We start from the raw sequence: 6,432 nt of genomic DNA, 5'->3' as shown, positions 1-6,432 counted from the left end.
CTCTGCCTCTCTTCTCTTCCCTCTCCTTCCCCTCCTCCCACTCTCTCTGCTTCCTCCTTCTGTCACTTCCTCTGGTGGTATCGCCACACCTCTCTGCCCACCCCCCCTCCACCCCCTTTACCCTTCCTCCCCACTCCCTCTATCTCTTGCCCCTTGCTGCTCCTTTCCTGATCCTCAATCTGGCCCCCTCTGACCCCTCTCCTTCTCCCCATCTCTCTCTGTCTCCTCTCTCTCTCTCTCTCCCTCTTTTCCTCTCTCTCCCTAATACATAAGTCTCACACTCAGAGAGCTACACCTTGAACTAAAGAGCTCATTTTAAAAACCATGTCAAGATTATAACATTTTGTATGTGAGAATGAAAGATGTCCTCTGGGAATTTTTCATTTTTTTTCAATTATGCCCTATAAATTAAACTCTATGTAAACAGGACTTAATTTTACTTTCCCACCTTTATCTTGGTAAATAAATGAGTATATGTTTGTGTGTGTGTGTGTGTGTGTGTGTGTGAAAATTTCTCTGTTGAAAGGGAACATTTGGAGGCTTCTGCTAAAGGTTATAATTAATTATATTTATAAACATAGTGACAATAAGTTTATTCCAAAAAGACCAATAACCCACTTCCAAAACTTAAAAAAAATAATAAAATAAAACAACTCTATTCAAAAGTAAATTAGTTGTAGACACACTTGAACACTGATTCTGTATAAAGTGTATACAAGTTGTCACTGGACAGTCATCTGATTGTAGATAGGACTTTTCTGGTTATTGTTTTTGTTCCCTAGAGATGGTGTAGTTTGGAAGCAAGAGTGATTTGGAATTGGACTTTTAAAAAAGTATTTAAAAATTCCATTTGCCTTGAGATGGTTTATATCAGAGGAACTGCCATGGGGAATCACTTGTTCTAGGAATTCTTACCTTCTTTCCAGGGGCAGAAAATTTAACTTTGTAACCTCTCAGTTGTGCTGACACAAGGTAACAAGCATCCTCTGGTACTGCTTCTCTGTTATCATTAATTTACTTTGTCTTGTAATATACATTAAAAAGATAGGCCAAGAAACTACTGTTTTAAGAATACGGAAAAGCTGCATTCATTGTTCAGCCATATAAGGAAGTTATATGGTACAGGGCAGGCAATGTCACAAAGCTACTAATAAAGAAGTTTCTTTTTTACTTAGGAACAAAGGGGAAATAAATACCACAAGAGACAAAAGAATAGACAATAATTGAACAGGTCAGGTACATGGAGGGATTATAACATTAGCATTTTTCTTGCTTTTCAAACTCAGTTTAATCATGGCTCTTCTTAAGGTTAACAGAGAGTGGGGGTGGGGTACAATGTGGTTAATGCAGGTTCAACAATTCCAGAAAAGATCAATGACTGCTCGAGTTTCTTATCTTCAGAGCTGCATGAATAAATGATATAGTTGGTTGGGGTCATAGCACTACAACACCCTTGCATGGTCATCCTCACCTATGAAAGCCATGACAAAGGAGAACAGCCCCCATGAAGCAGGGCAGATTTTAAAGTCAGGCAGTCCTACTACTAAATTCTAGATCCATCCTTATTAGATATGTAACCTTAAGAAAGTACTCTCTAAGCTCAATTTCTCCATCTGTAAAATGAATATAAATGCACCTATCTAAAAGAGTCTTCGTGAAGATTAAACCAAATTAATATTGTAATAAAAACAGCATGAAACCTGGCTCTCAATACACTGTAGCCCACTATGATCATCACCTCCTATACCACCACCATATCCAGAACCACCACCTCCAACAACACCAACACCACAATTACTACCATCATCACCAACAGCTTCAGCACCACCACCACCACCACCATTGCTAGCACCATTACCACCATCACCAGCACCACCATTGTATCCAAAGCTACCAACACCACCACCATCACCACCACTACCACCACCACCATCATATCCAAAATCACACCTCCACTACCACCATCACCACCACAATCACCACTACCACTGCCACCATCTACCACCATCATCCTCAATTTACAGGTGAGATGAGTTTAAGTAATTTTCTGAAAATCACAAAGCTCGTAGGGAACTAAGGGAGAGCTCAAACTTGAGCATGGAATCCAAGTTGAGGACTCCTTCTAAGTCCATCTATATCTCAGGAAGTCTAACATGAAGAATCAGAGTGGTCTTAGTCTCAAGGGTCATCACAGGGCTTCAAGAGTATGCAGAACTCTAGATCCTTCAATCCTAAACCTACTGGAAATAAAATATCCCAGGCTGCTCCATTAACATCTCAATTGCCAGGTCTAGTGAAATTTCCCTGGTTGGCCTGTTGTGCACACCAGCCTGAAAGGCAGAGTTCTGTGTTTGGCTCTGTTTCTGCCCCTTGCCTCTGTATCTTCAACTGTCACCAAAGAACACAATGTCTATTCCCCTATCTGATCCTGTGGAAACATTGTAAGAAGCAAAGAAAATGTCATCTAGAGCACAAGTCCTCACGAGAAAGGCAGGAAATGAAAAGGCATTGTTTGTTTCGCCTGGCTCTACAGTGAGACAGCTGTATAGGCCTGTGAAAAGAATGAGCCCTGGCTGGCTCAACCTTTGGCAAATAGATGGGTATTACGTAGGCAGTGTGTCGAGCCAGGAGAGGAAGCAAAGGAGGAGATTTCCTTTAATTCTGCCCATATTGTTGACTGCTTGCTTTCCCTCCCAGGACCTTCTGGACTTCCCCACTGCTGGAGCAGAAAGTGCAAGGCAGTGCGGGAAACCAGCAGCTAAACCCCTCGTTGCCTGCCGAAGCCACTTGCTTATTAGTTGGTCAGCATCTTCCATGCTCCTCCCCTCCACCAGCTAGGCCTGAGCAGTCATAAAGATCATTGCCACTGCCACTGATCCACCCTATATTTGGCTGTCTTCTCTTCCTTTCCGGCCACTTGTCCCAAAGCCACTTCTATTCTTTCCTTGCAGGGATTAACACTTAAGAATTGCATGGCATGTATAACGTCACAAGGGCCTAATAGCTTCCCTATCCTCCCCAAAATGAATCTCCAAGGAGATTTCAGTCATCAGGACAGCACAAGATGGAGATATTTTATGGAAAAGCCTCTACAGTTCTCAAGATACTATAACCTACAGGCAAGTTTCTAAGCCTCAGCTGATAAGGACAGAGTAGCATAACAACAAATAACCCCATGATAGGTGTTACACCCTCAAAGTTGCTCCACACAAAAGAATTAAGTGTGCCTAAATCTCTTTCCCTGGGGTACCAGTGTCCTCAGGAGAAACATACAAAAACAAAAACAAAAACAAAAAATTAAACACCAACAAAAAACACAAAGACAATTCCTTTCCATTTCATAATTTGTATAAAATCGGCTCAGGTTTTACCAAGGTATTGCTAATTCTAAAAAAATGGGACAAGAGTGGCAGGCACAAGGACTGTTCCAGGGGGTATAGGATTAAAGTTTGTCAAACCTTTCCTAGAGATCACGGACTAATGCACAAAGTGGTAAACAAAATATTGACACATTTTGTTAGAAATCTTGTAAATTTTCCTTAAAAATACAAGAGGCAATCTGATACAGAGGGGCAAGCACATAAGCTTTTTTTTTTTAAAAAAAAGTAGATCAGCCATTCTATGTATATTTTTAAATTTTAAATATAAAACTTTTAACATGAGATTTACCCTCTTAATAGATTTTAAGTGTGCAGTAACAATAGTGTTAACTACAGGCACCATGTTGTACAGTAGCTCTCTAGAACCTAACCATTTTGCATTAATGAACCTTTATACCTGTTGATTAATAGCTCCCCTTACCACCCTCCCCCTACCCCTGGCAACTACAATTCCGCTTTCTGATTCTAGGAGTAACTATTTGAGATATGTCATATAAGTAGAATCATTAGATATTTGTTCTTCTGTGACTAGCTTAAAAGGATATAGACTCAGATTAATTTAAATACTTTTGTGATGATTTAAAATTCCATTAAAGAAAATAAACATTCATTGAGTTCATTGAGTCTTTTATTCAGTTTGATAGCCATCCTATTTAGTGAAATCGTCCATACTTTCAGGTTTACCAAAATACTACTCCATCTTAAAAACACAACATTTTTCTCTCCAGTTACGCCTTCTGTCCTTCAAATATTTTGTTCAAAATTAAGATTTCTCCTACAGCTTCCACCATGTCTTTATAATGATGTTTGTACTTATCAAACATGAGTTATTTTGTCATCTCTCATTTTAGAATATAAGGAGTATATTTCTTCTGTTTCTTTCACAATCGCTAGCCCAGTACCGAGTACAAATCAGTATCTTATTAAGCATGTGTAGAGTAATTGATATATAAATTCTTCTCTAGCCCTAACCAAGTGAACCAATGATCCCCCCTCTGGAATGGCCTTGAATGATGATTCAGAAAAGAGTCCATAATTTAAACACTTCGGTGTGTCTGAACTATGAAATCTCCTCATTTGCAAAGCTAAAACTTCTTTACTATAACTATGTTATAACCCTAAGCTCTAATTAGCAGTGGGAAAATGAGATTACAACAGTATACATGGCAATCTGATTGACACAGTAAACAAGCCTGCCGCACATAATCAATTTAGGCTCCTGGTAATATTGAATGGGGAGTCAAAAAATTTTTTGGCTCTTACCCTGTCTTATTTTTATAATAGTTGTGCATTCATGAAAACATATGCATTTATAAAAACACTTCTTGTAGCTATAATTTATATTTGCAGAGGATACTACAAGTGGTTTGGATCTAAGAAGAGACAAATATTCCAGTCTGAAAAGATAATCCACCAAAGTAGAAATCCCTAAAATTCTAAAGTTATTTCATCTAAATTTCTTACTGTAGTGTACTACCTAAGAAAATTTTACATCAATATAAAATCATGATTAGGTCATTTTAATAGGCTAAACATAGCAAATAAAATTCTTCTTCCTAAAGTAAGTCTTGAGTATGTTGGATTCAAATATGTGCTAATGGCTTTTCTTGTCTAACACTATTTTCTGTAGTATTTTTCATCATTTCTGATTTCCCCAAACACACAAAATTATTCTTCCATTCTTACTACTTCAAGTTTCCTTACTATTTTTGTTTTCTCTCTCTCTCTCTCTCTCTCTCTCTCTCTCTCTTTCTCTCTCTCTTTTTTTCTTTTACAGCTGGCTACTTTCTTGTATTACATATTTGTCCTACTCTCAGAACTGAAATGCTCGCTCATAAAGCTAGGTCTTTACACTCCATGGAATTCTATAGAGCAAGAAAAGAATACTGGTAATATAAATAGCAAAAACAAAGTATTTATTTTCCCTGGAATTCTATAGAGCAAGAAAAGAATACTAGTAATATAAATAGCAAAAACAAAGTATTTATTTATTAATAATAATTCTGTAGAACCTATATAATACTGAAGTGTTATTTCTTTTCTATTTCTTTCTCCAGAAAAGGCAATAAATTTTGTGTCAAACAGCTATATTTGTTGGGATGTCTTGCATATGATATTTTTCCTAAAGTTAATGAAGTTACAATCATACTTGAAAACATAATAGTTGTTAGAACAAAATTAATTTTGGACAGATCAATTGATTAATAAATTACGTTGTAGCTAGGAACCCCCAGTAAATTGATTTGCTAAGCAACATATTACATGCATTTTCCAACCTACATGCCTTGTCTTTCAACTCTCCATTTTAAATATGTAATAGTAAATGCTCATGATTTTTTGAGTCCTCCTCCAAAAGTATTGTTATTGGGTTACAACAAAGTAATTGAATTTGATTGTATCTACATTAGCTAATTAACCTTAACATTTTCCAGAACAGTCAAGCTAATGTCAGACCTTGGAAGACCAAACAACATTTTGTAATAATTATTACTGCTAAACTAGCATCATTAAAAAAACAACTATTAGTAGCACATCAAAGTTGTGGATATCACCTACCAAACCACAAATCGAATTAGCATGTTCTTCAAGTCAAGATTAGCTGGCATGGGCTTAGTATTTGTCATTGATTGAGTTTATACAAAAGCACGTGCTAATTATTACATTTATCATTAGGTTTTGCATTATAGTTTTAAAATGTCTTGCTGAGAATACAGTTTATTTAAAACTACAAGAACCATTTATTACTTATCAGTATCTTTCTCAGATACAGATTTTTATCTTTAAAAAAGATCAAGTTGAAATAATTCAAGTCATTTATATAAAAATGTGAACAAATGGGTATAGATATGCTTATATTACAAATTTAAATGACTTTACAAAAATAAGAACAAAGATTAGGAATCTATCTTATTCTTGAAACTGAAGAATCAATAAAGCTGATTACCTCTTGATCTCCATCCCTGATTACATTGGACCCAAGGTAGAAATAACTACCTTGGTTAATGCCTTTTTGAAATAGGTAAGCTTTAAACCCAGGCTTTTCCAAGAATCT

At 36.7% G+C, this 6,432-nt stretch overlaps 1 protein-coding gene across 24 annotated transcripts in view; it reads right to left on the bottom strand.

Moving 5' to 3' along the window:
* Positions 1 to 6,432, bottom strand: part of SLC8A1 (solute carrier family 8 member A1) — a 377,788-nt gene that overhangs the window by 292,517 nt on the left and 78,839 nt on the right. The window lies entirely within an intron of this gene.

Source organism: Canis lupus, chromosome 12 (assembly GCF_048164855.1).
Source record: "Canis lupus baileyi chromosome 12, mCanLup2.hap1, whole genome shotgun sequence".
Classification (NCBI taxonomy): Eukaryota; Metazoa; Chordata; class Mammalia; order Carnivora; family Canidae; genus Canis; species Canis lupus.
Note: the sequence above shows the minus strand (reverse complement) of the source record. Positions and strands in the feature narration are given on the sequence as shown.